This window comes from Procambarus clarkii, chromosome 6 (assembly GCF_040958095.1).
Source record: "Procambarus clarkii isolate CNS0578487 chromosome 6, FALCON_Pclarkii_2.0, whole genome shotgun sequence".
NCBI classification, from domain to species: Eukaryota; Metazoa; Arthropoda; class Malacostraca; order Decapoda; family Cambaridae; genus Procambarus; species Procambarus clarkii.
Genome location: NC_091155.1, coordinates 42,743,890 through 42,768,457, shown reverse-complemented (window position 1 = coordinate 42,768,457; position 24,568 = coordinate 42,743,890). Strand labels below are relative to the sequence as shown.

General features: G+C 54.9%; 1 protein-coding gene across 6 annotated transcripts in view; it reads left to right on the top strand.

Annotated features, from left to right (window-relative positions):
- The window catches only part of ena (ENAH actin regulator enabled), a 597,539-nt gene that overhangs the window by 194,764 nt on the left and 378,207 nt on the right, over positions 1 to 24,568 (top strand). The gene's annotated exons all lie outside the window — the stretch shown is intronic.

The window sequence follows — 24,568 nt, the reverse complement described above, 5'->3', positions numbered from 1 at the left end:
GGGGTGTGGTAGTCTCTGTGTAGTTGGGGGGTGTGGTAGTCTCTGTGTAGTTGGGGGGTGTGGTAGTCTCTGTGTAGTTGGGGGGTGTGGTAGTCTCTGTGTAGTTGGGGGGTGTGGTAGTCTCTGTGTAGTTGGGGGGTGTGGTAGTCTCTGTGTAGTTGGGGGGTGTGGTAATGTCTGTGTAGTTGGGGGGTGTGGTAGTCTCTGTGTAGTTGGGGGTGTGGTAGTGTCTGTGTAGTTGGGGGGTGTGGTAGTCTCTGTGTAGTTGGGGGGTGTGGTAGTCTCTGTGTAGTTGGGGGTGTGGTAGTGTCTGTGTAGTTGGGGGGTGTGGTAGTCTCTGTGTAGTTGGGGGGTGTGGTAGTGTCTGTGTAGTTGGGGGGTGTGGTAGTCTCTGTGTAGTTGGGGGTGTGGTAGTGTCTGTGTAGTTGGGGGGTGTGGTAGTCTCTGTGTAGTTGGGGGGTGTGGTAATGTCTGTGTAGTTGGGGGGTGTGGTAGTGTCTGTGTAGTTGGGGGGTGTGGTAGTCTCTGTGTAGTTGGGGGTGTGGTAGTGTCTGTGTAGTTGGGGGGGGTGGTAGTCTCTGTGTAGTTGGGGGGTGTGGTAGTCTCTGTGTAGTTGTGGGGTGTGGTAATGTCTGTGTAGTTGGGGGGTGTGGTAGTGTCTGTGTAGTTGGGGGGTGTGGTAGTCTCTGTGTAGTTGGGGGTGTGGTAGTGTCTGTGTAGTTGGGGGGTGTGGTAGTCTCTGTGTAGTTGGGGGGTGTGGTAGTCTCTGTGTAGTTGGGGGGTGTGGTAATGTCTGTGTAGTTGGGGGGTGTGGTAGTGTCTGTGTAGTTGGGGGGTGTGGTAGTCTCTGTGTAGTTGGGGGGTGTGGTAGTGTCTGTGTAGTTGGGGGGTGTGGTAATGTCTGTGTAGTTGGGGGGTGTGGTAGTCTCTGTGTAGTTGGGGGTGTGGTAGTGTCTGTGTAGTTGGGGGGTGTGGTAGTCTCTGTGTAGTTGGGGGGTGTGGTAGTCTCTGTGTAGTTGGGGGGTGTGGTAGTGTCTGTGTAGTTGGGGGGTGTGGTAGTCTCTGTGTAGTTGGGGGGTGTGGTAGTCTCTGTGTAGTTGGGGGGTGTGGTAGTGTCTGTGTAGTTGGGGGGTGTGGTAATATCTGTGTAGTTGGGGGGTGTGGTAGTGTCTGTGTAGTTGGGGGGTGTGGTAGTCTCTGTGTAGTTGGGGGGTGTGGTAGTCTCTGTGTAGTTGGGGGGTGTGGTAATGTCTGTGTAGTTGGGGGGTGTGGTAGTCTCTGTGTAGTTGGGGGTGGTGGTAGTCTCTGTGTAGTTGGGGGTGGTGGTAGTCTCTGTGTAGTTGGGGGGTGTGGTAGTGTCTGTGTAGTTGGGGGGTGTGGTAGTCTCTGTGTAGTTGGGGGTGGTGGTAGTCTCTGTGTAGTTGGGGGTGTGGTAGTCTCTGTGTAGTTGGGGGGTGTGGTAGTCTCTGTGTAGTTGGGGGGTGTGGTAGTGTCTGTGTAGTTGGGGGGTGTGGTAATGTCTGTGTAGTTGGGGGGTGTGGTAGTGTCTGTGTAGTTGGGGGGTGTGGTAGTGTCTGTGTAGTTGGGGGGTGTGGTAGTCTCTGTGTAGTTGGGGGGTGTGGTAGTGTCTGTGTAGTTGGGGGGTGTGGTAATGTCTGTGTAGTTGGGGGGTGTGGTAATGTCTGTGTAGTTGGGGGGTGTGGTAGTGTCTGTGTAGTTGGGGGGTGTGGTAGTGTCTGTGTAGTTGGGGGGTGTGGTAGTGTCTGTGTAGTTGGGGGGTGTGGTAATGTCTGTGTAGTTGGGGTGTGTGGTAATGTCTGTGTAGTTGGGGGGTGTGGTAGTGTCTGTGTAGTTGGGGGGTGTGGTAGTGTCTGTGTAGTTGGGGGGTGTGGTAGTGTCTGTGTAGTTGGGGGGTGTGGTAATGTCTGTGTAGTTGGGGGGTGTGGTAATGTCTGTGTAGTTGGGGGGTGTGGTAGTCTCTGTGTAGTTGGGGGGTGTGGTAGTCTCTGTGTAGTTGGGGGGTGTGGTAGTGTCTGTGTAGTTGGGGGGTGTGGTAATGTCTGTGTAGTTGGGGGGTGTGGTAGTCTCTGTGTAGTTGGGGGGTGTGGTAGTGTCTGTGTAGTTGGGGGGTGTGGTAATGTCTGTGTAGTTGGGGGGTGTGGTAGTGTCTGTGTAGTTGGGGGGTGTGGTAGTGTCTGTGTAGTTGGGGGGTGTGGTAGTCTCTGTGTAGTTGGGGGGTGTGGTAGTGTCTGTGTAGTTGGGGGGTGTGGTAGTCTCTGTGTAGTTGGGGGGTGTGGTAGTCTCTGTGTAGTTGGGGGTGGTGGTAGTCTCTGTGTAGTTGGGGGGTGTGGTAGTGTCTGTGTAGTTGGGGGGTGTGGTAGTCTCTGTGTAGTTATGGGGTGTGGTAGTGTCTGTGTAGTTGGGGGGTGTGGTAGTCTCTGTGTAGTTGGGGGGTGTGGTAGTGTCTGTGTAGTTGGGGGGTGTGGTAGTGTCTGTGTAGTTGGGGGGTGTGGTAGTCTCTGTGTAGTTGGGGGGTGTGGTAGTCTCTGTGTAGTTGGGGGGTGTGGTAGTCTCTGTGTAGTTGGGGGGTGTGGTAGTCTCTGTGTAGTTGGGGGGTGTGGTAGTGTCTGTGTAGTTGGGGGGTGTAGTAGTCTCTGTGTAGTTGGGGGTGTGGTAGTCTCTGTGTAGTTGGGGGGTGTGGTAGTCTCTGTGTAGTTGGGGGTGTGGTAGTCTCTGTGTAGTTGGGGGGTGTGGTAGTGTCTGTGTAGTTGGGGGGTGTAGTAGTCTCTGTGTAGTTGGGGGTGTGGTAGTCTCTGTGTAGTTGGGGGGTGTGGTAGTCTCTGTGTAGTTGGGGGGTGTGGTAGTCTCTGTGTAGTTGGGGGTGTGGTAGTCTCTGTGTAGTTGGGGGGTGTGGTAGTCTCTGTGTAGTTGGGGTGTGTGGTATGTGTGAACTTGATGACGATACCTGGTTGATACCTGGTTGATGGGGTTCTGGGAGTTCTTCTACTCCCCAAGCCCGGCCCGAGGCCAGGCTCGACTTGTGAGAGTTTGGTCCACCAGGCTGTTGCTTGGAGCGGCCCGCAGGGCCACGTACCCACCACAGCCCGGCTGATCCGGAACTTCTCTTAGAAAACCGTCCAGTTTTCTCTTGAAGATGTCCACGGTTGTTCCGGCAATATTTCTTATGCTCGCTGGGAGGACGTTGAACAACCGCGGACCCCTGATGTTTATACAGTGCTCTCTGATTGTGCCTATGACACCTCTGCTCTTCACAGGTTCAATCTTGCATTTTCTTCCATATCGTTCACTCCAGTACGTTGTTATTTTACTGTGTAGATTTGGGACCTGACCCTCCAGTATTTTCCAGGTGTATATTATTTGGTATCTCTCTCGTCTCCTTTCTAGAGAGTACATTTGGAGAGCTTTGAGACGATCCCAATAATTTAGGTGTTTTATCCCGTCTATGCGTGCCGTATATGTTCTCTGTATTCCCTCTATTTCAGCAATCTCTCCTGCTCTGAAGGGGGAAGTGAGTACTGAGCAGTACTCGAGACGGGACAGCACAAGTGACTTGAAGAGTACAACCATTGTGATGGGATCCCTGGATTTGAAAGTTCTCGTAATCCATCCGATCATTTTTCTGGCTGACGCGATATTTGCTTGGTTATGCTCCCTAAACGTTAGATCGTCGGACATCATTATTCCCAAATCCTTGACATGCTGTTTTCCTACTATGGGAAGATTCGATTGTGTTTTGTACCCTGTATTATGTTTCAGATCCTCATTTTTGCCGTACCTGAGTACCTGAAATTTATCACTGTTAAACATCATGTTATTTTCTGCTGCCCAATCAAAAACTTTGTTGACATCTGCTTGTAGTTTTTCAATGTCTTCAGCAGAGGTAATTTTCATGCTGATTTTTGTGTCATCTGCAAAGGACGACACGAAGCTGTGGCGTGTATTTTTGTCTATATCAGATATGAGAATAAGGAACAGTAGCGGTGCAAGGACTGTACCTTGAGGTACAGAGCTTTTAACATCGCTTGGACTCGATTTTATCTGATTGACTGTTACTCTTTGTGTTCTGTTCGACAGGAAATTGAGTATCCAGCGTCCTACTTTTCCAGTTATTCCCATTGACCTCATTTTGTGAGCTATCACCCCATGGTCACATTTGTCGAACGCCTTTGCAAAGTCTGTGTATACAACATCTGCATTTTGCTTTTCTTCTAGGGCTTCTGTGATTTTGTCATAGTGGTTGAGTAACTGTGACAGACAGGATCTTCCCGCTCTAAATCCATGTTGTCCTGGATTGTGCAATTCATTGTTTTCCATAAAACTAGAAATTTGATTCCTAATCACTCTTTCAAACACTTTTATTATGTGTGATGTTAGTGCAACTGGCCTATAATTTTTTGCCAAGGCTTTACTCCCCCCCTTGTGCAACGGAGCTATATCTGCAGATTTAAGTGCTGCTGGTATCTCCCCTGTATCCAGGCTCTTTCTCCATATTACGCTGAGTGCTCTCGCTACTGGTACTTTACATTTCTTTATGAATATTGAATTCCATGAGTCAGGCCCAGGAGCTGAGTGCATAGGCATATTATCAATTTCTCTTTCAAAGTCTTCCGAGTTTGTGGTAATATCCGTTATATTATCTGCAGCTTGAATGTCATTCATAAAGAAGCTGTCTGGGTCATCAACTTTCATGTTGTTTATTGGTGTGCTAAACATAGCCTCATACTGGCTTCTTAGAATTTCACTAATCTCTTTGTTGTCCTCTGTGTACGTACCTTCATTTGTAATTAACGGTCCAATACTGGTCGAGGTTTTGGATTTTGATTTTGCGTATGTGAAAAAATATTTCGGATTTTTCCTTATCTCTTGTATAGCTTTCTGTTCCAATTCCATTTCCTCAGACTCATATGATCGCTTCAACGTTTGTTCTATTTCCTCAATCTCCCTGCTTAGGCTTGTTTTCCTTGCTTGTGATAGTTGTGTCTGCCGAAGCATTTCCGTTATTTTTTTCCTTCTCCTGTACAGTCGTCTCCGTTCTCTTTCTAGAGTGGTCCTCTTTCTGCCCCTCCTCACAGGTACGTGCTTCAAGCAGACCTTGTAAGCTTCAGCTGTCAGTTGAGCTATTCCCTGTGTGGGAGTTTTGTCGCTTAAGACCGTCTCCCATTGAATGGTTGCAAGGTCTACATTTATTTTTTCCCAGTCAATCCTCTTATTGTTGAAATTGAATTGATTGAATATTCCTTCTCGCTTGTTGGGTCTCTTAGACCTACTACCGTTATTTATGCTAGTTCGCACTTCAATGAGCTTATGGTCTGAGTATGAAGTATCTGAGATTGTGATATCCCTGATTAGTTCATCATTGTTTGTGAATAACAAGTCTAGTGTGTTTTCGTTCCTAGTTGGTTCTGTAATCTGTTGATTGAGCGAGAATTTGTCACAGAATCTCAAAAGTTCTCTAACCTGTGGTTGGTTATTTCCCGGGTCATTCCCTGCTATGATATTTGTGTTTGCCGTTCTCCATCTTAGACTCGGTAAATTGAAATCTCCAAGAAAGATAATATCTGGAGCTGGGTTTGCTAGGTTGTCAAGTATGTTCTCTATTTTGTGCATCTGTTCTGTGAATTCCTCAATCGTTGTATCTGGCGGTTTATATATTAGAATAATAATTAGGTTTAGTTTCTCTACCTTCATTCCAAGTACCTCTACCACCTCATTAGTTGAGTTTAGTAGTTCTGTGCATACCAGGTCTTCTTTAATATACAGACCTACTCCTCCATTTGACCTAGTTTTTCTATCACATCTATATAGATTATAATTTGGAATCCAGATTTCACCATCCATGTAATCTTTTGTATGAGTTTCCGTGAATGCCCCAAATATTGAGTTTGACTCTAATAGAAGGCCATTTATGAACTTAACTTTATTTCTTGACTTTGGCTTGACGAACCGGAGTCCGAGGTAAGAATCACTAGGGGTGGGTCACACTGTGAGATAATCACTAGGGGTGGGTCACACTGTGAGATAAGAATCACTAGGGGTGGGTCACGCTGTGAGGTAAGAATCACTAGGGGTGGGTCACACACTGAGGTAAGAATCACTAGGGGTGGGTCACACTCAGAGGTAAGAATCACTAGGGGTGGGTCACACTGTGAGGTAAGAATCACTAGGGGTGGGTCACACACTGAGGTAAGAATCACTAGGGGTGGGTCACACTGTGAGGTAAGAATCACTAGGGGTGGGGTCACACACTGAGGTGAGAATCACTAGGGGTGGGTCACACTGTGAGGTAAGAATCACTAGGGGTGGGTCACACTGTGAGGTAAGAATCACTAGGGGTGGGTCACACTCTGAGGTAAGAATCACTAGGGGTGGGTCACACTGTGAGATAAGAATCACTAGGGGTGGGTCACGCTGTGAGGTAAGAATTACTAGGGGTGGGTCACACACTGAGGTAAGAATCACTAGGGGTGGGTCACACACTGAGGTAAGAATCACTAGGGGTGGGTCACACTCAGATGTAAGAATCACTAGGGGTGGGTCACACTGTGAGGTAAGAATCACTAGGGGTGGGTCACACACTGAGGTAAGAATCACTAGGGGTGGGTCACACACTGAGGTAAGAATCACTAGGGGTGGGTCACACTCAGAGGTAAGAATCACTAGGGGTGGGTCACACTGTGAGGTAAGAATCACTAGGGGTGGGTCACACACTGAGGTGAGAATCACTAGGGGTGGGTCACACTGTGAGGTAAGAATCACTAGGGGTGGGTCACACTGTGAGGTAAGAATCACTAGGGGTGGGTCACACACTGAGGTAAGAATCACTAGGGGTGGGTCACACTGTGAGGTAAGAATCACTAGGGGTGGGTCACACTGTGGGGTAAGAATCACTAGGGGTGGGTCACACTGTGAGGTAAGAATCACTAGGGGTGGGTCACACACTGAGGTAAGAATCACTAGGGGTGGGTCACACTGTGAGGTAAGAATCACTAAGGGTGGGTCACACTGTGAGGTAAGAATCACTAGGGGTGGGTCACACACTAAGGTAAGAATCACTAGGGGTGGGTCACACACTGTGAGGTAAGAATCACTAGGGGTGGGTCACACACTAAGGTAAGCATCACTAGGGGTGGGTCACACTGTGAGGTAAGAATCACTAGGGGTGGGTCACACACTAAGGTAAGAATCACTAGGGGTGGGTCACACACTGAGGTAAGAATCACTAGGGGTGGGTCACACTGTGAGGTAAGAATCACTAGGGGTGGGTCACACTGTGAGGTAAGAATCACTAGGGGTGGGTCACAATGTGAGGTAAGAATCACTAGGGGTGGGTCACACTGTGAGGTAAGAATCACTAGGGGTGGGTCACACACTAAGGTAAGAATCACTAGGGGTGGGTCACACACTGAGGTAAGAATCACTAGGGGTGGTTCACACTGTGAGGTAAGAATCACTAGGGGTGGGTCACACTGTGAGGTAAGAATCACTAGGGGTGGGTCACTCTGTGAGGTAAGAATCACTAGGGGTGGGTCACACTGTGAGGTAAGAATCACTAGGGGTGGGTCACACTGTGAGGTAAGAATCACTAGGGGTGGGTCACAATGTGAGGTAAGAATCACTAGGGGTGGGTCACACTGTGAGGTAAGAATCACTAGGGGTGGGTCACACACTGAGGTAAGAATCACTAGGGGTGGGTCACACACTGAGGTAAGAATCACTAGGGGTGGTTCACACTGTGAGGTAAGAATCACTAGGGGTGGGTCACACTGTGAGGTAAGAATCACTAGGGGTGGGTCACTCTGTGAGGTAAGAATCACTAGGGGTGGGTCACACTGTGAGGTAAGAATCACTAGGGGTGGGTCACACTGTGAGGTAAGAATCACTAGGGGTGGGTCACACTCTGAGGCAAGAATCACTAGGGGTGGGTCACACTCAGAGGTAAGAATCACTAGGGGTGGGTCACACTCTGAGGTAAGAATCACTAGGGGTGGGTCACACTCTGAGGTAAGAATCACTAGGGGTGGGTCACACTCTGAGGTAAGAATCACTAGGGGTGGGTCACACACTGAGGTAAGAATCACTAGGGGTGGGTCACACTGTGAGGTAAGAATCACTAGGGGTGGGTCACACACTGAGGTAAGAATCACTAGGGGTGGGTCACACTGTGAGGTAAGAATCACTAGGGGTGGGTCACACTGTGAGGTAAGAATCACTTGGGGTGGGTCACACTGTGAGGTAAGAATCACTAGGGGTGGGTCACACTGTGAGGTAAGAATCACTAGGGGTGGGTCACACTGTGAGGTAAGAATCACTAGGGGTGGGTCACACTGTGAGATGAGAATCACTAGGGGTGGGTCACACTGTGAGGTAAGAATCACTAGGGGTGGGTCACACTCTGAGGCAAGAATCACTAGGGGTGGGTCACACACTGAGGTAAGAATCACTAGGGGTGGGTCACACACTGAGGTAAGAATCACTTGGGGTGGGTCACACTCTGAGGTAAGAATCACTTGGGGTGGGTCACACTCAGAGGTAAGAATCACTAGGGGTGGGTCACACACTGAGGTAAGAATCACTAGGGGTGGGTCACACTCTGAGGCAAGAATCACTAGGGGTGGGTCACACACTGAGGTAAGAATCACTAGGGGTGGGTCACACACTGAGGTAAGAATCACTTGGGGTGGGTCACACTCTGAGGTAAGAATCACTTGGGTTGGGTCACACTCAGAGGTAAGAATCACTAGGGGTGGGTCACACACTGAGGCAAGAATCACTAGGGGTGGGTCACACTCAGAGGTAAGAATCACTAGGGGTGGGTCACACTTTGAGGTAAGAATCACTTTGGGTGGGTCACACTCTGAGGTAAGAATCACTAGGGGTGGGTCACACTCTGAGGTAAGAATCACTAGGGGTGGGTCACACTCTGAGGTAAGAATCACTAGGGGTGGGTCACACACTGAGGTAAGAATCACTAGGGGTGGGTCACACTCTGAGGTAAGAATCACTAGGGGTGGGTCACACTCTGAGGTAAGAATCACTAGGGGTGGGTCACACTCTGAGGTAAGAATCACTAGGGGTGGGTCACACACTGAGGTAAGAATCACCAGAGGGACTCATAACCTCAAAAACCAACAATGGTCCACCAGGCTGTTGCTTGGAGCGGCCCGCAGGCCCACATATACCTGCTTGATGGGGTTCTGGGAGTTCTTCTACTGCCCAAGCCCGGCCCGAGGCCAGGCTTGACTTGTGAGAGTTTGGTCCACCAGGCTGTTGCTTGGAGCGGCCCGCAGGCCCACATACCCACCACAGCCCGGTTCGTCCGGCACTCCTTGGAGGAAACTATCTAGTTTCCTCTTGAAGATGTCCACAGTTGTTCCGGCAATATTTCTTATGCTCGCTAGGAGGACGTTGAACAACCGCGGACCTCTGATGTTTATACAGTGTACTCTGATTGTGCCTATGGCACCTCTGCTCTTCACTGGACCTCTGATGTTTATACAGTGTTCTCTGATTGTGCCTATGGCACCTCTGCTCTTCACTGGACCTCTGATGTTTATACAGTGTTCTCTGATTGTGCCTATGGCACCAAGCCTCGATAAGATAGCCTCTCTGGCCAGATTCACGAAGCAGTTTGGCAATAACTTACGAACTTTGGGCCTGGTTCATGAATCAGTTACGCAAGCACTTAGGAACCTGGAGCCAGGCTCACGAAGCACTTACGAACGTGTACATCTTTCCTCAATCTTTGACGGCTTTGGTTACATTTATTAAGCAGTTTACAAGCATGAAAACTTGCCAATCAACTGTTGTTATTGTTATAAACAGCCTCCTGGTGCTTCGGAGCTCATTAACTGTTTAATAATTGTAAACAAAGCTGCCAAACATTGACCAAAGATATACAGGTTCGCAAGTACTTGCGTAACTACTTCGTGAATCAGTAGTAGAGTACTCCCTGCCTCGCTACTGACTGGGAGTGTTTACGACGGTGGAGAGAGCACTTACACCACGGTACTGGCTTGTTACCAGGAGTTGGAGATCACGCCTGCTTCAGGGCTTAAAGGTAGATGCGCTGAACGACAACCCACGGTCGATTTTTGCGGCCATAAAGCACGGGTCAGGGGAGACTATACTAGTTTGCCTCCCCCCCCTCGCCTTGGGTGTGGTGATATGGGTCTATGTTGGCATGTTTATGTGGGGCGGGTGTTATAATCCATGATTATGTGGGGCGGGTGTTATCATCCATGATTATGTGGGGCGGGTGTTATCATCCATGATTATGTGGGGCGGGTGTTATCATCCATGATTATGTGGGGCGGGTGTTATCATCCATGATTATGTGGGGCGGGTGTTATCATCCATGATTATGTGGGGCGGGTGTTATCATCCATGTTTATGTGGGGCGGGTGTTATCATCCATGATTATGTGGGGCGGGTGTTATCATCCATGATTATGTGGGGCGGGTGTTATCATCCATGATTATGTGGGGCGGGTGTTATCATCCATGATTATGTGGGGCGGGTGTTATCATCCATGATTATGTGGGGCGGGTGTTATCATCCATGATTATGTGGGGCGGGTGTTATCATCCATGATTATGTGGGGCGGGTGTTATCATCCATGTTTATGTGGGGCGGGTGTTATCATCCATGATTATGTGGGGCGGGTGTTATCATCCATGATTATGTGGGGCGGGTGTTATCATCCATGATTATGTGGGGCGGGTGTTATCATCCATGTTTATGTGGGGCGGGTGTTATCATCCATGTTTATGTGGGGCGGGTGTTATCATCCATGATCATGTCACTGCTGGTCTGTGTGTTCAGCGTTATATATGCCTCGGTACTGCTGAAGCTTGTATAATGCGTCAGGAGAGGTGGTGGTGGTCCTTATATGTGGTGGTCTTTATATGTGGTAGTCTTGACGTCTGGCAGTGGGGCAGGACAGTTTGTGGGGCAGGACAGTGTGTGTGTGGCAGGACAGTTTGTGGGGCAGGACAGTGTGTGTGTGGCAGGACAGTGTGTGGGGCAGGACAGTTTGTGGGGCAGGACAGTGTGTGTGGGGCAGGACAGTGTGTGTGTGGCAGGACAGTGTGTGGGGCAGGACAGTGTGTGTGTGGCAGGACAGTTTGTGGGGCAGGACAGTGTGTGTGTGGCAGGACAGTGTGTGTGGGGCAGGACAGTGTGTGGGGCAGGACAGTGTGTGTGTGGCAGGACAGTTTGTGGGGCAGGACAGTGTGTGTGTGGCAGGACAGTGTGTGTGTGGCAGGACAGTGTGTGGGGCAGGACAGTGTGTGTGTGGCAGGACAGTGTGTGTGTGGCAGGACAGTGTGTGTGGCAGGACAGTGTGTGTGTGGCAGGACAGTGTGTGTGGCAGGACAGTGTGTGTGGGGCAGGACAGTGTGTGTGTGGCAGGACAGTTTGTGGGGCAGGACAGTGTGTGGGGCAGGACAGTGTGTGTGTGGCAGGACAGTTTGTGGGGCAGGACAGTGTGTGTGTGGCAGGACAGTGTGTGTGTGGCAGGACAGTGTGTGTGGCAGGACAGTGTGTGTGTGGCAGGACAGTGTGTGTGGCAGGACAGTGTGTGTGGCAGGACAGTGTGTGTGGCAGGACAGTGTGTGTGGGGCAGGACAGTGTGTGTGTGGCAGGACAGTTTGTGGGGCAGGACAGTGTGTGTGTGGCAGGACAGTGTGTGGGGCAGGACAGTTTGTGGGGCAGGACAGTGTGTGTGTGGCAGGACAGTGTGTGTGGCAGGACAGTGTGTGTGTGGCAGGACAGTTTGTGTGTGGCAGGACAGTGTGTGTGTGGCAGGACAGTGTGTGTGGCAGGACAGTTTGTGGGGCAGGACAGTGTGTGGGGCAGGACAGTGTGTGGGGCAGGACAGTGTGTGTGTGGCAGGACAGTGTGTGTGGCAGGACAGTTTGTGGGGCAGGACAGTGTGTGGGGCAGGACAGTGTGTGGGGCAGGACAGTGTGTGTGTGGCAGGACAGTGTGTGTGGCAGGACAGTTTGTGGGGCAGGACAGTGTGTGTGGCAGGACAGTGTGTGTGTGGCAGGACAGTTTGTGGGGCAGGACAGTGTGTGTGGCAGGACAGTGTGTGGGGCAGGACAGTGTGTGTGGCAGGACAGTGTGTGTGTGGCAGGACAGTGTGTGTGGCAGGACAGTGTGTGTGGCAGGACAGTGTGTGGGGCAGGACAGTGTGTGTGTGGCAGGACAGTGTGTGGGGCAGGACAGTGTGTGTGTGGCAGGACAGTGTGTGTGTGGCAGGACAGTGTGTGTGTGTGGCAGGACAGTGTGTGTGGCAGGACAGTGTGTGGGGCAGGACAGTGTGTGTGGGGCAGGACAGTGTGTGGGGCAGGACAGTGTGTGTGGCAGGACAGTGTGTGTGTGGCAGGACAGTGTGTGGGGCAGGACAGTGTGTGGGGCAGGACAGTGTGTGGGGCAGGACAGTGTGTGTGTGGCAGGACAGTGTGTGTGGCAGGACAGTGTGTGTGTGGCAGGACAGTGTGTGTGGCAGGACAGTGTGTGGGGCAGGACAGTGTGTGTGGGGCAGGACAGTGTGTGGGGCAGGACAGTGTGTGTGTGGCAGGACAGTGTGTGTGGCAGGACAGTGTGTGGGGCAGGACAGTTTGTGGGGCAGGACAGTGTGTGTGGGGCAGGACAGTGTGTGTGTGGCAGGACAGTGTGTGTGAGGCAGGACAGTGTGTGGGGCAGGACAGTGTGTGTGGCAGGACAGTGTGTGGGGCAGGACAGTGTGTGTGGCAGGACAGTGTGTGGGGCAGGACAGTGTGTGTGGCAGGACAGTGTGTGCGGCAGGACAGTGTGTGTGGCAGGACAGTGTGTGGGGCAGGACAGTGTGTGTGGCAGGACAGTGTGTGGGGCAGGACAGTGTGTGTGGCAGGACAGTGTGTGGGGCAGGACAGTGTGTGTGGCAGGACAGTGTGTGTGTGGCAGGACAGTGTGTGTGTGGCAGGACAGTGTGTGGGGCAGGACAGTGTGTGTGGCAGGACAGTGTGTGTGGCAGGACAGTGTGTGTGGCAGGACAGTGTGTGTGGGGCAGGACAGTGTGTGGGGCAGGACAGTGTGTGTGGCAGGACAGTGTGTGTGTGGCAGGACAGTGTGTGTGTGGCAGGACAGTGTGTGGGGCAGGACAGTGTGTGTGTGGCAGGACAGTGTGTGGGGCAGGACAGTGTGTGTGTGGCAGGACAGTGTGTGTGGGGCAGGACAGTGTGTGTGTGGCAGGACAGTGTGTGTGGCAGGACAGTGTGTGTGGCAGGACAGTGTGTGTGTGTGGCAGGACAGTGTGTGGGGCAGGACAGTGTGTGTGGCAGGACAGTGTGTGTGTGGCAGGACAGTGTGTGTGTGGCAGGACAGTGTGTGTGAGGCAGGACAGTGTGTGGGGCAGGACAGTGTGTGTGGCAGGACAGTGTGTGTGTGGCAGGACAGTGTGTGTGTGGCAGGACAGTGTGTGTGGCAGGACAGTGTTGTAGTGTGTGGCAGGACAGTGTGTGGTGGCAGGACAGTGTGTGTGTGGCAGGACAGTGTGTGGGCCAGTGTGTGGCAGGACAGTGTGTGTGTGGCAGGGACAGTGTGTGTGGCAGGACAGTGTTGTGTGTGGCAGGACAGTGTGTGGGGCAGGACAGTGTGTGTGTGGCAGGACAGTGTGTGTGTGGCAGGACAGTGTGTGGGCAGGACAGTGTGTGTGGGCAGGACAGTGTGTGTGGGCAGGACAGTGTGTGTGTGGCAGGACAGTGTGTGTGTGGCAGGACAGTGTGTGGGCAGGACAGTGTGTGTGGCAGGACAGTGTGTGGGGCAGGACAGGTGTAGTGTGGCAGGACAGTGTGTGTGGCAGGACAGTGTGTGTGTGGCAGGACAGTGTGTGTGGCAGGACAGTGTGTGTGGCAGGACAGTGTGTGTGGCAGGACAGTGTGTGTGGCAGGACAGTGTGTGTGGCAGGACAGTGTGTGTGGGCAGGACAGTGTGTGTGGCAGGACAGTGTGTGTGGCAGGACAGTGTGTGGGGCAGGACAGTGTGTGTGTGGCAGGACAGTGTGTGGTGTGGCAGGACAGTGTGTGTGGCAGGACAGTGTGTGTGTGGCAGGACAGTGTGTGTGGCAGGACAGTGTGTGTGTGGCAGGACAGTGTGTGTGGCAGGACAGTGTGTGTGGGCAGGACAGTGTGTGTGGCAGGACAGTGTGTGTGGCAGGACAGTGTGTGTGGCAGGACAGTGTGTGTGGCAGGACAGTGTGTGTGGCAGGACAGTGTGTGTGGCAGGACAGTGTGTGTGGCAGGACAGTGTGTGTGGCAGGACAGTGTGTGTGGCAGGACAGTGTGTGTGGCAGGACAGTGTGTGTGGCAGGACAGTGTGTGGTGGCAGGACAGTGTGTGTGTGGCAGGACAGTGTGTGTGTGGGCAGGACAGTGTGTGTGTGGCAGGACAGTGTGTGTGTGGCAGGACAGTGTTGTGTGGCGGACAGTGTGTGTGTGCAGGACAGTGTGTGTGGGCAGGACAGTGTGTGGGCAGGTACAGTGTGTGTGTGGCAGACAGTGTGTGTGTGGCAGACAGTGTTGTGTGGCAGGACAGTGTGTGTGTGGCAGGACAGTGTGTGTGGGGCAGGACAGTGTGTGTGGGGCAGGACAGTGTGGTGGTGGCAGGACAGTGTGTGTGGGCAGGACAGTGTGGTGTGGCAGGACAGTGTGTGTGTGGCGAGGACAGTGTGTGTGTGGCAGGACAGTGTGTGGTGGCAGGACAGTGTGTGTGTGGCACGGACAGTGTGTGTGGCAGGACAGTGTGTGTGGGCAGGACAGTGTGTGTGGGGCAGGACAGTGTGTTGGGCCAGGACAAGTGTGTGTGTGGCAGGACAGTGTGTGTGGCAGGACAGTGTGTGTGTGGCAGGACAGTGTGTGGGCAGGACAGTGTTGTAGGCAGGACAGTGTGTGTGTGGCAGGACAGTGTGTGTGTGGCAGGACAGTGTGTGTGGGCAGGACAGTGTGTGGGGCAGGACATGTGTGTGGGGCAGGACAGTGTGTGTGTGGCAGGACAGTGTGGGGCAGGACAGTGTGTGGGCAGGACAGTGTGTGTGGCAGGACAGTGTGTGTGTGGCAGGACAGTGTGTGTGGCAGGACAGTGTGTGTGTGGCAGGACAGTGTGTGTGGCAGGACAGTGTGTGTGGCAGGACAGTGTGTGTGGCAGGACAGTGTGTGTGGCAGGACAGTGTGTGTGGCAGGACAGTGTGTGGGGCAGGACAGTGTGTGTGTGGCAGGACAGTGTGTGTGGGCAGGACAGTGTGTGTGGCAGGACAGTGTGTGTGGCAGGACAGTGTGTGTGGCAGGACAGTTTGTGGGCAGGACAGTGTGTGGCAGGACAGTGTGTGGGCAGGACAGTGTGTGGGGCAGGACAGTGTGTGTGTGGCAGGACAGTGTGTGTGTGGCAGGACAGTGTGTGGGGCAGGACAGTGTGTGTGGCAGGACAGTGTGTGTGGCAGGACAGTGTGTGTGGCAGGACAGTGTGTGTGTGGCAGGACAGTGTGTGTGGGGCAGGACAGTGTGTGTGGCAGGACAGTGTGTGTGGCAGGACAGTGTGTGTGGCAGGACAGTGTGTGTGGCAGGACAGTGTGTGTGTGGCAGGACAGTGTGTGTGTGGCAGGACAGTGTGTGTGTGGCAGGACAGTGTGTGTGTGGCAGGACAGTGTGTGTGTGGCAGGACAGTGTGTGTGGCAGGACAGTGTGTGTGGGGCAGGACAGTGTGTGTGTGGCAGGACAGTGTGTGTGGCAGGACAGTGTGTGTGGGCAGGACAGTGTGTGTGGCAGGACAGTGTGTGTGGGGCAGGACAGTGTGTGTGGCAGGACAGTGTGTGTGTGGCAGGACAGTGTGTGTGGGCAGGACAGTGTGTGTGGCAGGACAGTGTGTGGGGCAGGACAGTGTGTGTGGCAGGACAGTGTGTGTGTGGCAGGACAGTGTGTGTGGGCAGGACAGTGTGTGTGTGGCAGGACAGTGTGTGTGTGGCAGGACAGTGTGTGTGGCAGGACAGTGTGTGTGGCAGGACAGTGTGTGTGGGCAGGACAGTGTGTGTGTGGCAGGACAGTGTGTGTGGCAGGACAGTGTGTGTGTGGCAGGACAGTGTGTGTGTGGCAGGACAGTGTGTGTGGCAGGACAGTGTGTGTGGCAGGACAGTGTGTGTGGGCAGGACAGTGTGTGTGGCAGGACAGTGTGTGTGGGCAGGACAGTGTGTGTGGCAGGACAGTGTGTGTGTGGCAGGACAGTGTGTGTGGCAGGACAGTGTGTGTGGGCAGGACAGTGTGTGTGGCAGGACAGTGTGTGTGGGCAGGACAGTGTGTGTGGCAGGACAGTGTGTGTGGGCAGGACAGTGTGTGTGGCAGGACAGTGTGTGTGGCAGGACAGTGTGTGTGGCAGGACAGTGTGTGTGGCAGGACAGTGTGTGTGGGCAGGACAGTGTGTGTGGCAGGACAGTGTGTGTGGCAGGACAGTGTGTGTGGCAGGACAGTGTGTGTGGCAGGACAGTGTGTGTGGGCAGGACAGTGTGTGTGGCAGGACAGTGTGTGTGGGCAGGACAGTGTGTGTGTGGCAGGACAGTGTGTGTGGGCAGGACAGTGTGTGTGGCAGGACAGTGTGTGTGTGGCAGGACAGTGTGTGTGGCAGGACAGTGTGTGTGGGGCAGGACAGTGTGTGGGGCAGGACAGTGTGTGTGTGTGGCAGGACAGTGTGTGTGTGGCAGGACAGTGTGTGTGGCAGGACAGTGTGTGTGTGGCAGGACAGTGTGTGTGTGGCAGGACAGTGTGTGTGGCAGGACAGTGTGTGTGGCAGGACAGTGTGTGTGGCAGGACAGTGTGTGTGGCAGGACAGTGTGTGTGTGGCAGGACAGTGTGTGTGGCAGGACAGTGTGTGTGGCAGGACAGTGTGTGTGTGTGCAGGACAGTGTGTGTGGCAGGACAGTGTGTGTGTGGCAGGACAGTGTGTGTGGCAGGACAGTGTGTGTGGGCAGGACAGTGTGTGTGTGGCAGGACAGTGTGTGGGGCAGGACAGTGTGTGTGGGCAGGACAGTGTGTGTGTGGCAGGACAGTGTGTGTGGGCAGGACAGTGTGTGTGGCAGGACAGTGTGTGTGTGGCAGGACAGTTTGTGGGGCAGACAGTGGGCGGACGAGTGTGTGGGCAGGACAGTTTGTGGGGCAGGACAGTGTGTGTGGGCAGGACAGTGTGTGTGTGGCAGGACAGTGTGTGGGGCAGGACAGTGTGTTGTGTGGCAGGACAGTGTTGTGGGGCAGGACAGTGTGTGTGTGGCAGGACGTGGTGTGTTGTGGCAAGGACAGTGTGTGTGGTGGCAGGACAGTTGTGTGTGGCAGGACAGTGTGTGTGGCAGGACAGTGTGTGTGGCAGGACAGTGTGTGTGGGGCAGGACAGTGTGTGTGTGGCAGGACAGTGGGTGTGTGGCAGGACAGTGTGTGGTGGCAGGACAGTGTGTGTGGCAGGACAGGTGTGGTGTGCAGGACAGTGTGTGGTGGCAGGACATGTGTGTGTGGCAGGACAGTGTGTGTGTGGCAGGACAGTTTTGTGGGGCAGGACAGTGTGTGTGGGCAGGACAGTGTGTGTGTGGCAGGACAGTGTGTGTGGCAGAACAGTGTGTGTGGGCAGGAACAGTGTGTGTGTGTGCAGACAGGTGTGTGGGGCAGGACAGTGTGTGGTGTGCAGGGACAGTGTGTGGGGCAGGACAGTGTGTGTGGCAGGACAGTGTGTGTGTGGCAGGACAGTGTGTGTGTGGCAGGACAGTGTGTGTGTGGCAGGACAGTGTGTGGGGCAGGACAGTGTGTGTGGCAGGACAGTGTGTGTGTGGCAGGACAGTGTGTGTGTGGCAGGACAGTGTGTGTGGCAGGACAGTGTGTGTGTGGCAGGACAGTGTGTGTGGCAGGACAGTGTGTGTGGCAGGACAGTGTGTGTGGCAGGACAGTGTGTGTGTGGCAGGACAGTGTGTGTGTGGCAGGACAGTGTGTGTGTGGCAGGACAGTGTGTGTGGCAGGACAGTGTGTGTGTGGCAGGACAGTGTGTGGGGCAGGACAGTGTGTGTGGGGCAGGACAGTGTGTGTGGCAGGACAGTGTGTGTGTGGCAGGACAGTGTGTGTGGGGCAGGACAGTGTGTGTGGCAGGACAGTGTGTGTGTGGCAGGACAGTGTGTGGGGCAGGACAGTGTGTGTGTGGCAGGACAGTGTGTGGGGCAGGACAGTGTGTGTGGCAGGACAGTGTGTGTGTGGCAGGACAGTGTGTGTGTGGCAGGACAGTGTGTGTGGCAGGACAGTGTGTGTGGCAGGACAGTGTGTGTGGCAGGACAGTGTGTGTGGCAGGACAGTGTGTGTGGGGCAGGACAGTGTGTGTGTGGCAGGACAGTGTGTGTGGCAGGACAGTGTGTGTGGCAGGACAGTGTGTGTGGCAGGACAGTGTGTGGGGCAGGACAGTGTGTGGGGCAGGACAGTGTGTGTGGCAGGACAGTGTGTGTGGCAGGACAGTGTGTGTGTGGCAGGACAGTGTGTGTGGCAGGACAGTGTGTGTGGGGCAGGACAGTGTGTGTGGCAGGACAGTGTGTGGGGCAGGACAGTGTGTGTGGCAGGACAGTGTGTGTGGGGCAGGACAGTGTGTGGGGCAGGACAGTGTGTGTGGGGCAGGACAGTGTGTGTGGCAGGACAGTGTGTGTGGCAGGACAGTGTGTGTGGCAGGACAGTGTGTGTGGCAGGACAGTGTGTGTGGCAGGACAGTGTGTGTGGCAGGACAGTGTGTGTGTGGCAGGACAGTGTGTGGGGCAGGACAGTGTGTGGGGCAGGACAGTGTGTGTGTGGCAGGACAGTGTGTGTGGCAGGACAGTGTGTGTGTGGCAGGACAGTGTGTGTGTGGCAGGACAGTGTGTGTGTGGCAGGACAGTGTGTGTGTGGCAGGACAGTGTGTGTGGCAGGACAGTGTGTGGGGCAGGACAGTGTGTGTGGCAGGACAGTGTGTGTGGCAGGACAGTGTGTGGGGCAGGACAGTGTGTGTGGCAGGACAGTGTGTGTGGCAGGACAGTGTGTGTGGCAGGACAGTGTGTGTGGCAGGACAGTGTGAGGCAGGACAGTGTGTGTGGGGCAGGACAGTGTGTGTGGCAGGACAGTGTGTGTGGCAGGACAGTGTGTGGGGCAGGACAGTGTGTGTGGCAGGACAGTGTGTGGGCAGGACAGTGTGTGTGGCAGGACAGTGTGTGTGGCAGGACAGTGTGTGTGGCAGGACAGTGTGTGGGGGCAGGACAGTGTGTGTGTGGCAGGACAGTGTGTGTGTGGCAGGACAGTGTGTGTGGCAGGACAGTGTGTGGGCAGGACAGTGTGTGTGTGGCAGGACAGTGTGTGTGTGGCAGGACAGTGTGTGTGGCAGGACAGTGTGTGTGGCAGGACAGTGTGTGTGGCAGGACAGTGTGTGTGGGGGAGGACAGTGTGTGTGGGGCAGGACAGTGTGTGTGTGGCAGGACAGTGTGTGTGTGGCAGGACAGTGTGTGTGTGGCAGGACAGTGTGTGGGCAGGACAGTGTGTGTGGCAGGACAGTGTGTGTGGCAGGACAGTGTGTGTGGCAGGACAGTGTGTGTGGCAGGACAGTGTGTGTGTGGCAGGACAGTGTGTGTGTGGCAGGACAGTGTGTGGGGCAGGACAGTGTGTGTGGCAGGACAGTGTGTGGGGCAGGACAGTGTGTGTGGCAGGACAGTGTGTGTGGCAGGACAGTGTGTGTGGCAGGACAGTGTGTGTGGCAGGACAGTGTGTGTGTGGCAGGACAGTGTGTGTGGCAGGACAGTGTGTGTGGCAGGACAGTTTGTGGGGCAGGACAGTGTGTGTGTGGCAGGACAGTGTGTGTGTGGCAGGACAGTTTGTGGGGCAGGACAGTGTGTGTGTGGCAGGACAGTGTGTGTGTGGCAGGACAGTGTTGTGGGCAGGACAGTGTGTGTGTGGCAGGACAGTGTGTGTGGGCAGGACAGTGTGTGTGGCAGGACAGTGTGGGGCAGGACAGTGTGTGTGTGGCAGGACAGTGTGTGTGGCAGGACAGTGTTGTGGGGCAGGACAGTGTGTGTGGCAGGACAGTGTTGTGTGGCAGGACAGTGTGTGTGGCAGGACAGTGTTGTGGGCAGGACAGTGTGTGTGTGGCAGGACAGTGTGTGTGTGGCAGGACAGTGTTGTGGGGCAGGACAGTGTGTGGTGGCAGGACAGTGTGTGTGTGGCAGGACAGTGTTGTGGGCAGGACAGTGTGTGTGTGGCAGGACAGTGTGTGGGGCAGGACAGTGTGTGTGTGGCAGGACAGTGTGTGTGTGGCAGGACAGTGTGTGTGGGGCAGGACAGTGTGTGTGTGGCAGGACAGTGTGTGTGTGGCAGGACAGTGTTGTGGGGCAGGACAGTGTGTGTGTGGCAGGACAGTGGTGTGTGGCAGGACAGTGTGTGTGGCAGGACAGTGTGTGTGGGGCAGGACAGTGTGTGGGGCAGGACAGTGTGTGTGGCAGGACAGTGTGTGTGGCAGGACAGTGTGTGTGGCAGGACAGTGTTGTGGGGCAGGACAGTGTGTGGGGCAGGACAGTGTGTGTGTGGCAGGACAGTGTGTGTGGCAGGACAGTGTGTGTGTGGCAGGACAGTGTGTGTGGCAGGACAGTGTGTGTGGGCAGGACAGTGTGTGGGGCAGGACAGTGTTGTGGGCAGGACAGTGTGTGTGGCAGGACAGTTGTGTGGCAGGACAGTGTGTGTGGCAGGACAGTGTGTGTGGCAGGACAGTGTGTGTGGCAGGACAGTGTGTGTGGCAGGACAGTGTGTGTGGCAGGACAGTGTGTGTGTGGCAGGACAGTGTGTGGGGCAGGACAGTGTGTGTGGGGCAGGACAGTGTGTGGGGCAGGACAGTTTGTGGGCAGGACAGTGTGTGTGGCAGGACAGTGTGTGTGGCAGGACAGTGTGTGTGGCAGGACAGTGTTGTGGGGCAGGACAGTGTGTGTGGCAGGACAGTGTTGTGGGCAGGACAGTGTGTGTGGCAGGACAGTGTTGTGGGCAGGACAGTGTGTGTGGCAGGACAGTGTGTGTGGCAGGACAGTGTGTGGGGCAGGACAGTGTGTGTGGGGCAGGACAGTGTGTGGGGCAGGACAGTTTGTGGGGCAGGACAGTGTGTGTGGCAGGACAGTTTGTGGGGCAGGACAGTGTGTGTGGCAGGACAGTGTGTGTGGCAGGACAGTTTGTGTGGCAGGACAGTGTGTGTGGGCAGGACAGTGTGTGGGGCAGGACAGTGTGTGTGGCAGGACAGTGTGTGGGGCAGGACAGTGTGTGTGGCAGGACAGTGTGTGTGGCAGGACAGTGTGTGTGGCAGGACAGTTTGTGGGGCAGGACAGTGTGTGTGTGGCAGGACAGTTTGTGGGGCAGGACAGTGTGTGTGTGGCAGGACAGTGTGTGGGGCAGGACAGTGTGTGTGGCAGGACAGTGTGTGTGGCAGGACAGTGTTGTGTGGCAGGACAGTGTGTGTGGCAGGACAGTTTGTGGGGCAGGACAGTGTGTGTGGCAGGACAGTTTGTGGGGCAGGACAGTGTGTGTGGCAGGACAGTTTGTGTGGCAGGACAGTGTGTGTGGCAGGACAGTGTGTGTGGCAGGACAGTTTGTGGGCAGGACAGTGTGTGTGTGGCAGGACAGTGTTGTGGGCAGGACAGTGTGTGTGTGGCAGGACAGTTTGTGGGGCAGGACAGTGTGTGTGGCAGGACAGTTTGTGGGGCAGGACAGTGTGTGTGGCAGGACAGTTTGTGTGGCAGGACAGTGTTGTGGGGCAGGACAGTGTGTGTGGCAGGACAGTGTGTGTGGGGCAGGACAGTGTGTGTGGCAGGACAGTTGTGGGGCAGGACAGTGTGTGTGGCAGGACAGTTTGTGTGGCAGGACAGTGTGTGTGTGCAGGACAGTGTGTGTGGCAGGACAGTGTGTGTGGCAGGACAGTGTTTGTGGGGCAGGACAGTGTGTGTGTGGCAGGACAGTGTGTGTGGGCAGGACAGTGTGTGTGGCAGGACAGTGTGTGTGGCAGGACAGTGTTGTGGGGCAGGACAGTGTGTGTGGCAGGACAGTGTTGTGGGGCAGGACAGTGTGTGTGGCAGGACAGTTTGTGGGGCAGGACAGTGTGTGTGGCAGGACAGTTTGTGTGGCAGGACAGTGTGTGTGGCAGGACAGTGTGTGGGGCAGGACAGTGTGTGTGTGGCAGGACAGTGTGTGGGGCAGGACAGTGTGTGTGGCAGGACAGTGTGTGTGGCAGGACAGTGTTGTGGGCAGGACAGTGTGTGTGTGGCAGGACAGTGTGTGTGTGGCAGGACAGTGTGTGTGGCAGGACAGTGTGTGTGGCAGGACAGTGTGTGGGCAGGACAGTGTGTGTGGCAGGACAGTGTGTGTGTGGCAGGACAGTGTGTGTGGCAGGACAGTGTGTGTGGCAGGACAGTGTGTGTGTGCAGGACAGTGTGTGTGGCAGGACAGTGTGTGTGGCAGGACAGTGTGTGTGGCAGGACAGTGTGTGTGGCAGGACAGTGTGTGGGGCAGGACAGTGTGTGTGGCAGGACAGTGTGTGTGTGGCAGGACAGTGTGTGTGTGGCAGGACAGTGTGTGTGGCAGGACAGTGTGTGGGCAGGACAGTGTGTGTGGCAGGACAGTGTGTGGCAGGACAGTGTGTGTGGCAGGACAGTGTGTGTGGCAGGACAGTGTGTGTGGCAGGACAGTGTGTGTGGCAGGACAGTGTGTGTGTGTGGCAGGACAGTGTGTGGGGCAGGACAGTGTGTGTGTGGCAGGACAGTGTGTGTGGCAGGACAGTGTGTGTGGCAGGACAGTGTGTGGGGCAGGACAGTGTGTGTGGCAGGACAGTGTGTGTGTGGCAGGACAGTGTGTGGGGCAGGACAGTGTGTGTGTGGCAGGACAGTGTGTGTGGCAGGACAGTGTGTGTGGCAGGACAGTGTGTGGGCAGGACAGTGTGTGTGGCAGGACAGTGTGTGGGGCAGGACAGTGTGTGTGGCAGGACAGTGTGTGTGGCAGGACAGTTGTGGGGCAGGACAGTGTGTGTGGCAGGACAGTGTGTGTGGCAGGACAGTGTGTGTGGCAGGACAGTGTGTGGGGCAGGACAGTGTGTGTGGCAGGACAGTGTGTGGGGCAGGACAGTTTGTGGGGCAGGACAGTGTGTGTGTGGCAGGACAGTGTGTGTGGCAGGACAGTGTGTGTGGCAGGACAGTGTGTGTGGCAGGACAGTGTGTGTGGCAGGACAGTGTGTGTGGCAGGACAGTGTGTGTGGCAGGACAGTGTGTGTGTGGCAGGACAGTGTGTGTGTGGCAGGACAGTGTGTGTGTGGCAGGACAGTGTGTGTGGCAGGACAGTGTGTGTGTGGCAGGACAGTGTGTGTGTGGCAGGACAGTGTGTGTGTGGCAGGACAGTGTGTGTGTGGCAGGACAGTGTGTGTGTGGCAGGACAGTGTGTGTGGCAGGACAGTGTGTGTGGCAGGACAGTGTGTGGGGCAGGACAGTGTGTGGGCAGGACAGTGTGTGGGGCAGGACAGTGTGTGGGGCAGGACAGTGTGTGGGCAGGACAGTGTGTGTGGCAGGACAGTGTGTGGGGCAGGACAGTGTGTGTGTGGCAGGACAGTGTGTGGGGCAGGACAGTGTGTGTGGCAGGACAGTGTGTGGGGCAGGACAGTGTGTGTGGCAGGACAGTGTGTGGGGCAGGACAGTGTGTGTGGCAGGACAGTGTGTGGGGCAGGACAGTGTGTGTGGCAGGACAGTGTGTGTGGCAGGACAGTGTGTGGGGCAGGACAGTGTGTGGGGCAGGACAGTGTGTGGGCAGGACAGTGTGTGTGTGGGGCAGGACAGTGTGTGTGGCAGGACAGTGTGTGGGGCAGGACAGTGTGTGTGGCAGGACAGTGTGTGGGGCAGGACAGTGTGTGTGTGGCAGGACAGTGTGTGGGGCAGGACAGTGTGTGTGTGGCAGGACAGTGTGTGTGGCAGGACAGTGTGTGTGTGTGGCAGGACAGTGTGTGGGGCAGGACAGTGTGTGTGTGGCAGGACAGTGTGTGTGGCAGGACAGTGTGTGTGGCAGGACAGTGTGTGGGGCAGGACAGTGTGTGTGGCAGGACAGTGTGTGTGGCAGGACAGTGTGTGTGGGGCAGGACAGTGTGTGTGTGGCAGGACAGTGTGTGGGGCAGGACAGTGTGTGTGTGGCAGGACAGTGTGTGTGTGTGGCAGGACAGTGTGTGTGTGGCAGGACAGTGTGTGTGGCAGGACAGTGTGTGTGGCAGGACAGTGTGTGGGGCAGGACAGTGTGTGTGGCAGGACAGTGTGTGTGGCAGGACAGTGTGTGGGGCAGGACAGTGTGTGTGGCAGGACAGTGTGTGTGTGGCAGGACAGTGTGTGTGTGGCAGGACAGTGTGTGTGGCAGGACAGTGTGTGTGTGGCAGGACAGTGTGTGTGGCAGGACAGTGTGTGTGTGGCAGGACAGTGTGTGTGTGGCAGGACAGTGTGTGTGGCAGGACAGTGTGTGGGGCAGGACAGTGTGTGTGGC